Here is a 17,852-nt window from a genome sequence, read left to right on the forward strand (position 1 = left end):
ACTTTTTGGGAATCAGTGACACTAATACAGTGATCAGTGCTAAAATATGAACTGTCACTGTACTAATGACACTGGCTGGGAAGGGGTTAAACATCTAGGGCGATCAAAGGGCTAACCAGTGTTTTGGTGTACTGTGTGTGGTGCTTTTACTAGGAGAAGTAATTTATTCCCTGCTTTGTGGGGAAAGAAAGTCCATTACTTCCCCGCTGACAGGACAGAGCTCTGCCTTGTTTACATAGGCAGAGCCCTGTCCTGTGTGTAACCGATGATTGATGGGTGTCAGCGGTCATCTATTGACGGGCACCCGCTGATCGGCATCTGTTGTGTATAATCACAGCAAAGCCGGGGTGCGCACACCACCTACCCGGAAGTGCCAGATCACGTACCTAGTACGTGATCTGGCACAGGAGAGCCACCTTGCCGCTGTATATGTAACTTTCCAGTAGAAGTCTGGGAGGCCCCACGCTGCCAGGAATTTCGAAAGAAATTGTGGTCTTCATTGGACTAGAATGAGGCATATCATTCTATTTTATCATTTGTAATATACGGCTGGACGTGGTCCAAAATATTGCTATGTTAAAGGGGAGCTTGAGATTGTTTGTACTCCTGTGCTATTGCAATAAAGTGAAAGACCCGTATGCAGATCTACACATTTTTTTTTAATAGTTTAAACATGATAAGATATGAAATTGAAATTGGACAATTAAAGTTTTAATTTTAAAAAGCCCAAAACCAAAAGCTTTTATACACTGAGATGCATTAAATGTCAGTTAAGAAGCATTATGCCAAGCCATAATGTACGCTGTGTTAGGTAGCCAATTCATTTTTAATGAGTTGCCAAACTCAATACAACACCAGCAAAAATGATATACAGGTAATCCTTTTTTCCAAGACAGCATATCGCAATGCATGTGAGTGCATTGGGGTGCCATTTTAATAAATGAACTGAAACAGGACCTACTTTTGATGAAAATGTGGAAATTGTATAAAAAAACTGATTAATTGATGGACTAATTATATATTCGAGCTTACTAATTTAATCTTTCTTTTTTTTTTTTCCTATTCCCAAAGCTTTATCTTCTCCTGGTAAGTGACTTTTATAACAACATATACAAACATTTCCATAGCCAAGGTTATATACAATGTATACGGCTGTTCATTTATGTTGTACAGTTTATCAGATATAAAAAGTTCCACTTCTATTAATTGAAACATGGGCTGAGAAAGTATGGAGGCCACCAATGCTGCAATGTTTCTTGGTTGCTATGCTGAGCCGGTGGCTTCACCACTTTCTCCTGGAACAAAGCAGAAGGAGCTTTGATTTCACTCTGATGTTCTGGATCTGCATGCTTGTTCCTGTTTGTGTCTTATGCCTTGTACACACGGTCGGAAATTCTGATGGAAAAGGTCCGATCGGATTATATTGTCGGAAAATCCGATCTTGTGTGGGCTCTATTGGATTTTTTCCGTTGGAAATTCTGACAGAAAAAATTTGAGAGCAGGACCTCAAATTTTCCTACAAAAAAATCCGATCTGACTTTTTCCGATTGTTTGTAGAGAATTTCTGATCGGACAAAGTGCCACGCATGCTCAGATCAAATTACGAGACCAAAGCTATTGGGTACTAGCCTCAACTTGGTCCCGTTGTAACGAATGAACATCATCACGTTCCGAACTATCGGATTTTCCGACCGTGTCGGAATGTGTGACCGTGTGTACAAGGGCTTAGAAGGCAGCCAGGCAACTGCAATTAGAAGGTGGTCAGCAAGTTTTGTCATTGTGAAAGTGTACTGTATTTTTAGTAAGTGCATATATTGTGTTATAGTAGTATTCACATTAAAGTAACTTAAACTTTCAACTTTCATAAGCCTCTTCCATGTTTTTCCTACAATAGTAACTATAGAGATTTTTAGAATAGCCAGTAGAGGGCACTCTCAGTATAAATCTGAATTGTAATCATCTAAAAAAGGCCATATATCAAAAATTGATGAGGTTTTTATTTCTCAAATATGTCCCCCTCCCTCCCTATACTGTTTATAGAATAGATATAATGTAGCGAGATCTGTGAACTACAGTATTAGTGCAATAGGCAATCATCATAAAGCACCATGTATAAAAATTGTGTTGCGCTAAAAAAAAAAACTATCCTCAAAATGCATGTTTTAAACCAAAACCATAAATATTGGGGCACGGAAAAAGTCATATTTGACAAAACACGTAGGATAGAGCTACATGCTGACTTCTTTGTGTCACCAGAAATGATGGTGCAATGGCTCTGTTTGCCAGCAAAATTAGTTCCTTTATTGCATAATAGCTCCACCATATGTGTACGGGCATTTTTATTATAATAAAAGTTTTAATAAGGATTTCACTATGTGGAGTGTTTGCTTTGTCAATCTTTTCTGAGAGTCAGGCGGATGTCAACCCGGAAGAGGATGTTTGGATGGCGAGCCAGCAGTAATGGCACGGTCTGGGTGAATTTACATTTCCTGACAGGCTCCATGGCAGCATACGTGTGGGTTAGCCCCGCCTCGATAATTACCCAATAGGACCCCTACTCCCATAAATCTTTGCTCCAAGCTGCTATCCGTGTTCCTTTTTTGTCCTCCTCCATAGGACAGGTGTTTCCCATCTGAAGATATCTTCACTACAATCAAGTCGGCCGACTATCAAGCTATGTTTCTCCGGTAGGCCCTGTCTGTTAAGCATGGGTATGGAGTGTATGGCAGAGTAGCGCTGAAGGCTTGGTTTGTCCGAAGATAAGTGCGCACGGCGTATTACCTGCTATGTAAGGTGGCCATTATCTGCCAGGTGGATCGGTGGTGTGTGCTTGAACCTTTTCGGCCAGATGATCGTTGGTGGAGTAGTGAGCTGTGAAATTTCCTTTTTCATGGCAGCAGTGTTTATGTGTTTTTTCTACCTGTGCCTCTTTCTTGTGTGCCCAGCTGGTTCTTGTGCATAGGTACTGACGCTTCCGCGTTCCAGCAGCCTTTCTCCGCCTGTTTCCGGGTCCAGAGCTGCGTTCTGCGCATGCGCAGACCCAATCCAAAGCAAGGCTTGGTTCCCGGGCATGCGCGCGGGCATCTTGCGTCTGACGTCGCTGATGACGTCATGAGCGCCATATTTAAAACACCGTGAGAAATGTCAGAGCCTGGGAATGATTGCAGGAGATTCAGTGACTTCCCGGGGCCATTTTCTGATTGGTGTAAGGTAGGTTATGATCTGCTCTGATGTATTGATGCTCCTGTGTTTTGTTTGGCTGCTTATGGGGTCTATTGTTGTTACAGTCAGCGATCTTTAGTCATGGATGCCTCACTGCCTACTAGTGACCTGCCCGCTTGTAACAGGTATGTACATGGCTGGATTGCTGTGTATATGTGGCGTATTCTTTAGCATTTGATACCAGCTGGTCTGTATCTTTCTCTCTTTTGTATATTTCCTTATAGCCCTTCTAGGTCCGAACCACAGTACAGTACGCATAGTCGCAGTGGATCAACAAAATCGCACCACCGTAAATCATCATCAAAATCTGGTTACCATAGGTCTTCCAGATCTGAACAACGCAGGGGTCACTCGCACTCAAGCAGAGGACCAGATAATTCATGTTGGGGCTGTAAGATGCCCATTCCATCAGACAAATTGCTCTGTGATCATTGCTTTTCTAAAGCGCAGATGAAAGAGATGGTGCAGATCAACGCTTGGAGTCTATGGTGAGAAGGGTGGTAAAGGAATCCTTGCAGCAGAGGGAAGCTCATCACTCTATGGAATCCCCTTCAGACCCATTATGTCCTTCAGGAGGTGAAGGGCTATTACAAGAGACTGGGGAATCTTCTCAACCAAGCCACCACTCTGTTCTCTTGTCTGACAGCGATTCGGATCCAGAGGATCCAGGAGTAGGATTTGATTACGCTTTAGTACCTGCTCTACTCAAGGCAGTGAAAGAAGCTTTAAAATGGGAAAAACCCACTACTTCCCCCCTCCCCAAACAAAGAAAGTTTTTCAAACAACTCAAAAAGGAACGGCAATATTTTCCTTTCCTATCTGAATTGGGAGAAATCATTACTGAAGAGTGGAGCAAGATTGATAGGAAGAGCTCCATGCAATCAAAAGTGTCTAAACTGTACCCCTTTAAGGAGGATGATGTGAAGCACCTTGAATCAGCTCCTCTGGTAGATGCAGCACTTATGCGTTTAGTCAACTACGTGACTCTCCCTTTGGAAGACACGGTATCTTTCAAAGATCCGTTAGAGAGAAGAATTGATTCAGATCTGAAATGGATTTATCTGACTTCAGGGATGGCTTGTAAACCAACTTTGGCATTAGCCGCAGTTTCAAAGGCTATTGAATCCTGGGCCGACAATGTTGAGTTCTTGAGAGGTATCTCGGCGAATACGGCTAAAGACTCTCCCATTCAGGAAATCAGAATGGCATCAGCCTTTCTGGGGGAGGCATCTATTGACATCACCCGCCTACTGTCTCGGGCTATGTTGGCAGCAGTCTCGGCACGCCATGCTTTGTGGCTCCGTCCTTGGTTGGCGGATCCAACATCTAAGCAGGCATGGTGTCGTATTCCATTTGAGGGAACCTCCTTATTTGGTAATAAACTAGATAGCGCCATATCACGGGCCATGGGTGGGAGGTCTGGGTTCCTCCCTCAAGACAGACGTCTTCAAAACCAAAAACGTCTTTTCCAAGAAGGCAGACCTCGGATCACGCTAGGGAAGCGCATAGTTATAGACCCGGCCGGAAGTTCTCTAGATCTTGGAGGTCCAGACAATCCTCCCTTAAGAACACCTCAAAAGGGGGTTCCGCAGGTAACCAAGATTGTACTAAATCTTTTTGAAATTGGGCCCACTCAAACATGTCAGGTGGGGGCTCGCCTTCTTCACTACTGTCATATTTGGGCGGCCTCAATTCGAGATTATTGGACCGTCAAGACGGTTTCCTCGGGTCGCAAGTGGACTTACATCAACACTCCGAGGTTAAGGTTCGTTCCCACAACAATTCCAGGCTCAGAGGAAAAGAAACAGATCCTATTGACCTACGTAAGTTGTTTACTGGATCAAGGCGCAGTTGTACCCGTGCCAGAAGACGAACGTGGCGAAGGCATGTATTCTCCTCTGTTTATGATTCAGAAAAGAAATGGCGCATGGAGGCCGTTGATAGATTTGACCCACCTCAATTCCTTTATTCACAAGGAAAAGTTCAAGATGGAATCTCTTCTCACGATCCAACAGTCTGTGCATCTGGGGGATTGGTTAATCTCAATCGATTTGAAGGACGCATACTTTCACGTTCCAGTGGCAAGGGATTTCCAGCAGTTTCTCTGTTTCGCAGTTGGCTAGCAACACCTGTAGTTTATCTGTCTCCCATTCGGGTTAACAACATCTCCTCAGGTCTTCTCCAAGGTACTCCTAGCGGTAGTAGCTCTTCTCCGAGTCAAAGGAGTTCGTCTCCATCATTATCTGGACGATTTGCTCCTACTATCTCAGGACAGAGATCAGATTCTGGAGCACAAGAGTTTAGTCATCTCCACTCTGCAGATGTTTGGTTGGCTCCTGAACCTGGAGAAGAGCCATCTGGTTCTAACTCAAGTCATTGTGTTTCTAGGGGCTCAGTTCGACACATTAAAATGCACTATCTCCCTGCCGGAGGAAAAAATCTGTGTGATCCGAGACAGGATTCACACGGCTCGGGAGTCATCTCATCTTTCGGCTCTACAATGTTTAAAGGTGATTGGCACAATGACAGACACCATCCCTATGGTGAAGTGGGCCCAGTGGCACACTCGTCCCTTCCAGAAGGGGTTTCTGCAACAGTGGGACTCGTACAGTCAAACACAACGCATACTCCTTACATCAGCAATGAGGATGTCTCTCCTCTGTTCGCTCCAAAGGAAGAATCTACGCAACCATCATTCGATAGTTCCCATTTCCTGGGTAATAGTGACTTCAGATGCCAGCAACAAAGGTTGGGGCGCTCATTGCCTTGCGGAAGTAGCTCAAGGAAGGTGGTCATTCCCGTCGATGGGTGTGGTCTCCAATATCCTGGAGTTGAGAGCAGCCTTTCAAGCGCTCCTAGCGTTTCACCATCTGGTGGCAGGGTCGTCAGTAATGTTAAGATTGGACAACACAACTGCGGTGGCCTATATAAAGAAACAAGGGGGGACTCGCAGTTGGTCTCTATTACGAGAGGTAGAACCGATAATGAGCTGGGCTCAGAAGAATGAGGTCAACATTTCTGCTGTATACATCCCAGGGGTCCAGAATGTTCAAGCAGATTTTCTGTCACGGGTCAGAATAGACAACAACGAGTGGTCCCTCCACGGGGATGTCTTCGAGTGGCTTCTGACTCTGGGAGTGTCTCCAGAGGTCGATCTGTTTGCTTCGCCGTACAATCGCAAGATGCACAAATACTACTCGAGGTTCAGGGATCCTCAGGCATTCGGGACAGATGCTCTCATGGACTGTTGGAAGTTTCAGAGAGCCTATGCCTTCCCTCCAGTTCCTGTAATCCTGCAGTTTCTTCTGAGGCTCAGAGGGGAGAAGGTGGAGATCATTGCGATAATACCATTCTGGGCCAACAGACCTTGGTTTCCTCTGCTGTTGCTCCTCAGCTATCAGGATCCAGTTCCCCTGCCTCTCAGGCCAGATCTACTGTCCCAGGGCACACTATTACACCCGTGCCCGTCCTGTCTACACCTCAGGGCGTGGTTCTTGAGAGGGGAAGGCTAGAAGCTCTGGGTTGCCCAGAAGAAGCGATTCCAACCCTTCTTAGTGCCAGACAGAAGAGTACCAATAAAGTATACGAACGTATATGGGCCAGGTTTATGGTCCACATGTCTTCTAGCTCAAATTCATATAATTCTCCGGCAGTCCAAGATATTTTGTCCTTCCTTCAGTCAGGGTTAGACTTGTCTCTGGCATTTAGTTCTTTAAGAGTACAAGTTTCAGCCATTTCAGCCTTTACAGGAGTTTCGTGGGCAAATCATACCTTAATACGACAATTCTTTAAAGGAGCCATCAGGCTTAGGCCTCAAAAAAGGCCCAGGTTTCCCAAATGGGACCTTCCTTTAGTACTGGACTTTCTTTCTGATCTTGGAAGAAGTTTGGACGCTCCCCTGTCTTTAGGAGATATCACTATCAAGACAGTGTTTTTGGTGGCAATAACTTCAGCCAAAAGAGTGTCGTAAATTAGGAATCTTGGGTCTGTGGAACCATTTCTAACCTTCTTTCCGGACAGAGTGGTCCTGAACCCTATGCTTGGGTCAAATCCAAAAGTTATGTCAATATTTCATGAAAATCAGGAGATTGTTCTACCTACGTTTAGAAAGTCAGACAACCAAGAGATTCTTGGATGTTGGTCGCACGTTGAAGCAATATTTGGACGCTACAGCTTCGTTCAGACGAACAGACTTTCTTTTTGTCCTTCTCCATGGCAAAAATAAAGGGATGCGAGCATCTTGGGTGGTCCAAACGATTCAAAGGGCATACAAGGCAAAGGGCCTGGTTCCTCCTGAGGCAGTGACGGCTCATTCAACTCGGGGCATCTCGACCTCTTGGGCAGCAGTTCGACATGTCGCACCAGAAGTTATCTGTAGAGCGGCTTCCTGGTCTTCAATTAATACTTTTGTTTCCCATTATTGTGTGGAGCCAGCTGCGCTTTCTTCTGTTAATTTTGGTTTACAAGTATTGCCAGTGGACAATGAAAAATAAAATTCTAGTTTCTTTGCTCAACATTTTTAGCCCACCCGGGTGTGTTTGGCGAGTTATTTCCCACACGTATGCTGCCATGGAGCCTGTCAGGAAAATGGAAAATTTATATCAGATACTTACCGTAATTTTCCTTTCCTGATAGGCTCCATGGCAGCAGGAGTTCCCTCCCAAATGTTGGAGTAGGCTAGTTACGGAACACGGATAGCAGATTGGAGGAAAGATTTATGGGAGTAGGGGTCCTATTGGGTAATTATGGAGGCGGGGCTAACCCACACGTATGCTGCCATGGAGCCTATCAGGAAAGGAAAATTACGGTAAGTATCTGATATACATTTTCCATTTTCACACTCTCTCTATGACTTCTTTTTTTAGTTAGGGAGTCATTTAATGCTGGTAAGCCTGCATCTATACCTTTGAGGTGGTGGTTTAGTTACACGGATCCCTGGAAGCAGTGCTGGTGGTGAAACACACTATTTATCTGGAATTTGAGTACACATTGTGGACTTCTCTTTTCACATGCACTTAATACTTCATGAATTGGATGTTTCATTTAATTTATTTTATATTTTTTTGTACTCATATGTAATACGGTAACTAGTTTTCTAAATGGTATTTATGGTTTTGGTTTAACACATGAATTTCGATAATGGGTTTTTAATTAGAGCAACACAATTTTTCATGTTTGATTTATGATCAATATCTCATAGTGTAGTTATAGCTTTTTCACTTTTTGAACAGACGCAGTTTTCATTGTTTTTCGTTGTTCTTATAACAAAGAACACTATACTTTATAAATAGTCCATATATTAAACCTTGATAAGGAACAGGAAAAACATCCAATATATGAAGATGGTTTAAAAATCATCAAATATCAGACTGTAGCTCATTGATTTAAATCTTGGGAACAATCCAGCTGATACAGAAGATGAGAGCAGATACAGGGTGCAAGTTAGTGGTACCAGAAACTTTTATGAGAATTAAAAATTTCAGCCCATTCAACACATGTAAATGTAGCTGTAGATAAAACAATGAAGAAAGCAATAGTCTCAGGAGATCCAGAGCCTGTGCAGAGAGCTAGTTGCAGTTTAGATATTAACACCGGCAAGCTATCATATGTAAAGCCTGCACTGGCACACTGAAGCTTGATGAGTCACAGGAGAACAGAACAAATGCAATCAGAAGAGGATCAAGCTGGAGGCATACACGAAGGAAAGGCCTTGAGCCAGCAACGCGTTTCAAAGCAGTCAAGCCCCTTTCTCAAGCCTTACTGTATGACGTGCATCACTAGAGTACCCCTACCAGCCAAATCCAAGTCCTGGTCTTAGAAAAGAACAAAGCCTTAATTTTTCCAATTCAAGGGAACCAAATCTATAATTTTCACCCTTTTTAATTCCAACTGGTTACTCCTGGCATTTCAATACAAATACATGTGAAATTTTGAACAATTGTGCCCTGTACACGCGGTTGGATTTTCTGACGGAAAATGTTCGATGGGAGTCTTTTGGTGGAAATTCCCACCATGTGTAGGCTCCATCGGACATTTTCCATCGGAATTTCCACTGCACAAAATTTGAGATCTGGTTCTCAAATTTTCCGAAAACATAACCCGTTGTCGGAAATTCCGATCGTGTGTACACAATTCAGACACACAAAGTTCCACGCATGCTCGAAATCAAGCAGAAGAGCAGCACTGGCTATTAAACTTGATTTTTCTTGGCCTGTCGTACGTGTTGTATGTCACCGCGCTCTTGACGTTTGCAAATTCCCGACCAACTTTGTGTGACCGTGTTTATGCAAGACAAGTTTGAGCCAAAATCCGTCGGAATAAAACATGGATTTTGTTGTCGAAATGTACGATCGTGTGTACGCGGCATTAGAAACACTTTCCAGTTGCATCCCAGTTTTTCCTCTCACAGTACCTTTATTTTTTAAATGAATTCATAATTAGGTTACCTGATTTTAAATAATTGTCTGGAGTTCTGTTTTAAAGTAAACCTGCCATAAGGGAGATTTCTGATCATCTCCTGAAAAGCTGCCTGGATGTAATGTTTACCGATGTTAGTAAGATTTAAGTCATTGATGTAGAAAAAGTATAGAATGTAATGTGATGTGGTAACATTACTTTTATTCTCTCTAGAAACAACTACCAGGAATTTGAACACAAACCGTAAGTACTTGTAATATAAATGATTTACTACACTTGAACAAAATTTTCCTACATCTGAAAAAAGTAATAGGCATGTAGGCTCAACAGTGATGCCCAAAGTGCCCATGGACATTACCTGCACTTCCCTGACTATACTGCAAAGCTCCACCTGCTGTCCTCACCCTAGCAATACATGGCATTTGACAGGGCTTAAAACAGAAGTCAAGAACTACATCCCTTGTAGCAAAGGGAAAATGAAGGTAAATGCAGGCACTGTATGGAGTTTGTAAGGTTAAGGTGACTACATGTTCAAAATGAAATCCAGGGACACCCCAAACACCATAAGTAATTGTGGCAAGCATAGTGTGCAGTATGGTGTCATATTTGACAAAACACGTAGGGTGGAGCTACGTGCTGACTTATTTGCGTCAGCAGAAATGACGGTGTAATGGCTCTGTTTGCCAGCCAAATTAGTTCCTTTATTGCACAATAGCTCCACCATATGTGTACGGGCATTTTTATTATAATAAAAGCTTTAATAAGGATTTCACTATGTGGAGTGTTTGCTTTGTCAATCTTTTCTGAGAGTCAGGCGGATGTCAACCCGGAAGAGGATGTTTGGATGGCGAGCCAGCAGTAATGGCGCGGTCTGGGTGAATTTACATTTCACACTCTCTCTATGACTTCTTTTTTTAGTTAGGGAGTCATTTAATGCTGGTAAGCCTGCATCTATACCTTTGAGGTGGTGGTTTAGTTACACGGATCCCTGGAAGCAGTGCTGGTGGTGAAACACACTATTTATCTGGAATTTGAGTACACATTGTGGACTTCTCTTTTCACATGCACTTAATACTTCATGAATTGGATGTTTCATTTAATTTATTTTATATTTTTTTGTACTCATATGTAATACGGTAACTAGTTTTCTAAATGGTATTTATGGTTTTGGTTTAACACATGAATTTCGATAATGGGTTTTTAATTAGAGCAACACAATTTTTCATGTTTGATTTATGATCAATATCTCATAGTGTAGTTATAGCTTTTTCACTTTTTGAACAGACGCAGTTTTCATTGTTTTTCGTTGTTCTTATAACAAAGAACACTATACTTTATAAATAGTCCATATATTAAACCTTGATAAGGAACAGGAAAAACATCCAATATATGAAGATGGTTTAAAAATCATCAAATATCAGACTGTAGCTCATTGATTTAAATCTTGGGAACAATCCAGCTGATACAGAAGATGAGAGCAGATACAGGGTGCAAGTTAGTGGTACCAGAAACTTTTATGAGAATTAAAAATTTCAGCCCATTCAACACATGTAAATGTAGCTGTAGATAAAACAATGAAGAAAGCAATAGTCTCAGGAGATCCAGAGCCTGTGCAGAGAGCTAGTTGCAGTTTAGATATTAACACCGGCAAGCTATCATATGTAAAGCCTGCACTGGCACACTGAAGCTTGATGAGTCACAGGAGAACAGAACAAATGCAATCAGAAGAGGATCAAGCTGGAGGCATACACGAAGGAAAGGCCTTGAGCCAGCAACGCGTTTCAAAGCAGTCAAGCCCCTTTCTCAAGCCTTACTGTATGACGTGCATCACTAGAGTACCCCTACCAGCCAAATCCAAGTCCTGGTCTTAGAAAAGAACAAAGCCTTAATTTTTCCAATTCAAGGGAACCAAATCTATAATTTTCACCCTTTTTAATTCCAACTGGTTACTCCTGGCATTTCAATACAAATACATGTGAAATTTTGAACAATTGTGCCCTGTACACGCGGTTGGATTTTCTGACGGAAAATGTTCGATGGGAGTCTTTTGGTGGAAATTCCCACCATGTGTAGGCTCCATCGGACATTTTCCATCGGAATTTCCACTGCACAAAATTTGAGATCTGGTTCTCAAATTTTCCGAAAACATAACCCGTTGTCGGAAATTCCGATCGTGTGTACACAATTCAGACACACAAAGTTCCACGCATGCTCGAAATCAAGCAGAAGAGCAGCACTGGCTATTAAACTTGATTTTTCTTGGCCTGTCGTACGTGTTGTATGTCACCGCGCTCTTGACGTTTGCAAATTCCCGACCAACTTTGTGTGACCGTGTTTATGCAAGACAAGTTTGAGCCAAAATCCGTCGGAATAAAACATGGATTTTGTTGTCGAAATGTACGATCGTGTGTACGCGGCATTAGAAACACTTTCCAGTTGCATCCCAGTTTTTCCTCTCACAGTACCTTTATTTTTTAAATGAATTCATAATTAGGTTACCTGATTTTAAATAATTGTCTGGAGTTCTGTTTTAAAGTAAACCTGCCATAAGGGAGATTTCTGATCATCTCCTGAAAAGCTGCCTGGATGTAATGTTTACCGATGTTAGTAAGATTTAAGTCATTGATGTAGAAAAAGTATAGAATGTAATGTGATGTGGTAACATTACTTTTATTCTCTCTAGAAACAACTACCAGGAATTTGAACACAAACCGTAAGTACTTGTAATATAAATGATTTACTACACTTGAACAAAATTTTCCTACATCTGAAAAAAGTAATAGGCATGTAGGCTCAACAGTGATGCCCAAAGTGCCCATGGACATTACCTGCACTTCCCTGACTATACTGCAAAGCTCCACCTGCTGTCCTCACCCTAGCAATACATGGCATTTGACAGGGCTTAAAACAGAAGTCAAGAACTACATCCCTTGTAGCAAAGGGAAAATGAAGGTAAATGCAGGCACTGTATGGAGTTTGTAAGGTTAAGGTGACTACATGTTCAAAATGAAATCCAGGGACACCCCAAACACCATAAGTAATTGTGGCAAGCATAGTGTGCAGTACCAGAAGGGTTTGGTCAAATTGTGCCAAACAGTGGGAGGGGCTTAAAGGGGTATTGTTAAATAAAACCTTCTACTTTGCTCTGGGTCAGGAGTACATATGTGGCGTACTGGAGTCTAGTGTGCCTAATTCACAGATACAGGGGTCACATGTGTAATGCACAGAAAGCAGGGTATCAGTAATCAGCAGCTAACGAGACCAGACACGTAGCTACACCCAGAAACTGAGACTAAACAATGTATATATCCTAAAAGTGATATTTATTTACAGTGAAACACACAAATACACACCAGCAAACAGTGAACATAAACAACCCCAAAAGACAAACAAGAACCAGATCCCAATGCATATGAACAAACCTAACTACTGGCAAAATAACTAAATAACTAAACTACTGACTAAATACAAAACATATACAATGTAATGACAAGGTAATACAGGGATGCAAGGAATAGGAGAAACAAGAATTGGTACTAGGGCAGGGAGCAGGAGCAAGGCAGATGGATACAGGATGGATCAGGCAAACAGAATCGTGACGCGCTGGGGGAAGGGAGGAGCTGCCTTAAGTAGCCCCCTGACAGCTGATCACTAATGTCAATAATACTACAGCCTGCTGGCTCCTGGGAGACATCTGCTGGTGGACACTGGAGCTGCAGCAAACAGCAAAGAACAGCACAGTGCCACCGGCAGGTGAACTCAATCCTAACAGTACCCCCCTCTTTAGAAGCGGCCTCCGGACGCTCCATAAAGCGCCACCACTGGGGTCTGCATGCCGACTGGACACCCCGCTGCCAATGTCCAAAGGCCTGGTGAGGACCCCACCGCCAGTATCCCAAAACTGGCTAGGTAACCCACTGACCAGATTTCCTGAGACATATGGCATTTGATCCCTCCAAACAGTAGGCATCCCAACACTGGGGTACCATGAGTCATCCACAAACTTAGCCCTGGGGTCATACGCCAACACCAGAACTCTGACCCCGGAATGTCCGGTTACAACAGCGCAGCTTGCCTGGTTTCCAGGACTTGTTCCTCATCAACAGCCATCTAGGTTTCCCCAAGGCACTGGTTACCCGATCGGGTTCCAGAATGCACCTAGAGTTGTGGCAATTGCATCTGGGCCGTGGCAAGGCACAAATAATACTCTGACACTCCCCTGGAGCTCACAACTACCACGGTCATGAAGGCAAATGTAGCTGCTAGTAGAAAAGCGTATGTCCGGACCACCAGGCTTAGGCGCAAAACGTACTGTAAGAGGGACCCAACCGAGGTGACTGAAAACAGAATCTCAGGCCAGACAGGTAACCCATTTAGGCCAGCGAACACTGGAACTACCGAAGCCTCAGACCCATCAGCAGCGAGAGTTTAACCCAGACAATGATTCCAGCTTAACAGGAAAGGTGTCCAAGGTACTGTTTCTAAATTTCCTAAAAAAAAAAGGTTTTTGCTTAATAAAAGCTGACTTCACAACGTTTCTCAGGTTACACTGGCCTGCAGAGAAATTGTGATGGCAGCCCTGTGACTATGAAGCTTTTGTAGAGTGCTGGCTATGATAGGGGTTATTTTGAATGTGATATAGTAACCTTAACTTCTTCTCTCTTGAACAGATAACTATACAGGCAAAACCAGTAAGTACTTTCTAATCTAACTGATTTACTACATTTGAACAAAGTTTTCCTACATTTGAACAAAGAAACAGGCATGCAGGCTCAACAGTGATGACCAACGTACCCATAGACATTACCTGCACTTCCCTGACTTTGGTGCTAAGCTCCACCCACTGTCCTCACCTTGTCAAGTGTGGTGTCCTTATAAGTGAATAGGGCACACTGATACGACTGGATGGCATTTGGTATTGCTTAAAGTGTTACTAAACCCAGGAACCTACATTCACTAGATCTCTGGTCTCCCACAGTACACAGAACATGGAAATGGAATTATTTTAGTAAATATAAACTGCTAAATACCTTTTCTCATCAGAAGTATATAGCAGTCTTGTGACTTCTATCAGTTGTTAGTAAACCTTTTTTTTTTTTGTAATTGTTTATTTTAAATTTTCAACATCATACAGAAGAAAATATACATGAGATATGAATATTAACGTATCAAAAATGCAGGTATACTTTGATTACAAGGCATACAAAATCTAAACATATAGAGGCATAGCGATGTGATTAAAGTAGTGATCTTCCACCGTATCTTTAAGGGGGTTATAGACAGAATCTGTAAACAGACTATGTAACATCAAAGAGAGCTTTAAGGAAAAAAAATACAAAATAGATTTCAGACCTTCTCTCGGGGACATGTATGTATCCAGGTTTATCTAAGTAGAAGCAATCCCATCAGAACCATATGTAGACTCATCCCATGTTGACCAAATTTTAGAAAATTTCTGCATCTTATCCTCCACTACGGCCGTCAAGTGTTCCATTCTGCGTATGTCAGCTACAGTGGTGATCAATTGCGGAAGTGTAGGTGGAGAGGTGGACAACCATAACCTGGGTATGACCCTTTTAGCAGCCAATAAGATAAAGGACAACAATCTGCGCAAGGCCTTAGAAATACCAGAGAAAGGGAGGCCTAGCAGATAATGCATGGGCGTCAGGGGAATAGGAGTGCCAGCCAGTGTTTCTAACAGATTTTGGACTTGGAGCCAGAACTGGTGGACTAGGGGGCAGTCCCAAAAAATATGGTAGTGAGAGCCGACTTCCCCACCACATCTCCAGCATTGTTTCGAAATTAACCTGTTACGGGCATGTAGAATATCTGGAGTCCTATACCAGTGCATTAGAACTTTGTAAGCAGTTTCCTTGTGGGTCACACATCGAGATATTCTGGAAGTGTGCTCCCATATGATCCCCCAGTCCACCAGGGAAATATCGTGTTGTAGAATCTGAGACCATTTCCTCATGTAGTGGTGGGTGTTCACCGTCATAGGTATGGCGTCATGTAATATCGTGTAAATAGTAGAGATCAGTCTGGGTTCGTAAGGACCCTTAGCACATAGGCTCTCAAACTCTGTGGGTTTGTCCAGAGTCAGAGAGGGGGACCTGATAGAGAAAAAGTGTCTGATCTGTAAGTATGAATGTAGAAGCCTTTGGGGGATCTGGTGTTGCTTTTGCAAGGTGGGAAAAGTCAATAAATGGCGTGTCGCCGGGTTAACAAAGTGTCGGAGTTGAAAGAGTCCCGCTTGGGTCCATGGTAGCATACGATCATAGGACAGGCTATCTGGGATGTCTGGGTTAAATAGGATATTTAAAAGCGGTGGACACGGTGAGGATAGGGAAAAGCGGTCATTGCACCTTTTAGGTTAGTAAACCTTGTAGGTGGAGTTGTAGGTGGAGTTTTCATTCTCCTCTGATCCTCTCTCTGGACAGTGCTGATTGACCCTGTGCTGATCACATGCACCCTCCTCCAAAAAAAACCAAAAAAAACCTCTCTAGCAATACACACCAAACTGAGCATGTGCAGCTTGTCCCCTGGTTCTGTAAATATCAGGTTATTTATTATAGACAGTGGAAGAAAGGGAGGATCAGAGAGACAGAGAAACAGCCTTTATACACGATGCAAAGGATTAACCCCTTCACACAATGAGTATGAAATGGATAAGATCTACAATCTAGTTCAAGGTTATCTGCTGCTGTTTCTAATTAAAAAGTATAAATGTGTATGCACATTAGAAGTAAACACTCTCTGAGACACGTTCAGCTCGGTTACTTCTAACTTCTGATTTATTTCTGGGCGGTGTTAATATTTTATACAGAAAGATACTTCATTGCTATGTCAGTCTAATTGGTACATCTCATTGGTTAAAATACAAGAGAAATGGACAAACTTGATGCTTGAAGTTTGGTTGAAGCTGGTTCTCTTATCTCATATGCATTCTTCTAATGTGTGGGAAGCAGGGGGTACCCGCCATTTTTAATTCCAAACAGAGAGCCAATCTGTATACTACACAATAAGTAAGGAGTTGCATAGAAACATGTATACACATAAGCAGATAGACATTTTCTAATTATCATTATGTACATTAGATTCCTTCAGTCCCCCCTAAAATGGCTATTTTCTTCTGTCCCTCATCTAACTGTCCTACTCATTTGGCCCATTCTCTTTAGCAACTCTTTTTAAGCTGTATATAGAGTTAGGCAGCAACTAGTTCACTACACCCCTCGATACAGCTGGAGAAGGGCAATCAGGTGCTATCTATTCCTATAACCCTATAGGATTGTGAGATTTTGGACAGGGGGTGACTGTAGAGGAGTGAAGGGTTTGTCATCCTCCATCATAAGGGGGTCCTCTTCTTCTTGGTGGAGAAATGTAGGTGTGCTGTTGTCTACAGCCTTGCTCATTAACTTCTTTACGAAAGGTAGAATACAGCATACAATCGGGGCTAAAAGAACCAGGATTATTAGTACCGTTACCCCTATCTGGGCGAGCACTTTTTGCCACCCACTTATCCAGCTAAAATATTGATCCCATGGGTCTGTAATACCTGAGTTCTTCTTCAACTCCAATCTACATTCTTGTTGACAGTTATTATGATGATCAAATATTCAAAACCAGCTTTTACCTGATCCCTGGCTTTGAATTCATCAGGGACCCCCTTGGCCTATGACATGTACAAATGAGGGTCAAAGCTTTCGGGGAGAGCTGCTCGCTTCCTCCTCTGACTGTGTGCTGGGTCAGTGTATGTATCAGTAGTATCTTCTGATAGGGTATGGCGGGGCATAATGACCTTTACAAGGGCACTTTCACCTGTCCAGATACCCTCTAATCTGGTCCTATGTTCCAACCCACTGTCCCTCCCAGGAACCACAATTCTGTCCCCAGTAACTGCCTGTAAAACACACATATATATATCCTTACCATCAGGGATGTCCCTGTACCAATGGCATTGCCATGAAGAGTCAAACGGAAAAGGTACTATGTCACAGTAATCAAAGATAAAGGTGGTCACGTGTACCTGAAGAGTTATACCAAAATGTAATTATGTTATCGTTTTTTTGTGATGGCCACCTCCTGGGCCTCCCCCCTAGACCAAACAGAAAAAGGATATGCAGCATGGTCGTCATGAAGTGGGCGGGATCTTGTCCTCAGGGGTTGGAGCTTTCTTGCAGTGGGAGGTGTGTATTCAGGTGTTCTTCCCAGCC

The 17,852-nt window shown here is 42.8% G+C and overlaps 1 long non-coding RNA gene across 2 annotated transcripts in view; it reads left to right on the top strand.

The window, feature by feature from the left end:
- The window catches only part of LOC143960996 (uncharacterized), a 47,358-nt gene extending 33,028 nt beyond the window's left edge, over nt 1–14,330 (top strand). The window contains exons 2-4 of one of the 2 annotated variants that reach the window (XR_013270394.1): nt 1,072–1,086; nt 9,853–9,882; nt 14,310–14,330. This is a non-coding gene — a long non-coding RNA (uncharacterized LOC143960996). Of the gene's footprint in view, nt 1–1,071; nt 1,087–9,852; nt 9,883–12,322; nt 12,353–14,309 lie in introns of both variants that reach the window. The other variant, XR_013270393.1, reaches the window with a different exon arrangement.
- The last annotated feature ends 3,522 nt before the right edge of the window (nt 14,331–17,852 follow it).

Source organism: Lithobates pipiens, unplaced genomic scaffold (genome assembly GCF_037356315.1).
Source record: "Lithobates pipiens isolate NorthernLeopardFrog02 unplaced genomic scaffold, aLitPip1_a1.2 Scaffold_8, whole genome shotgun sequence".
Taxonomy (NCBI): Eukaryota; Metazoa; Chordata; class Amphibia; order Anura; family Ranidae; genus Lithobates; species Lithobates pipiens.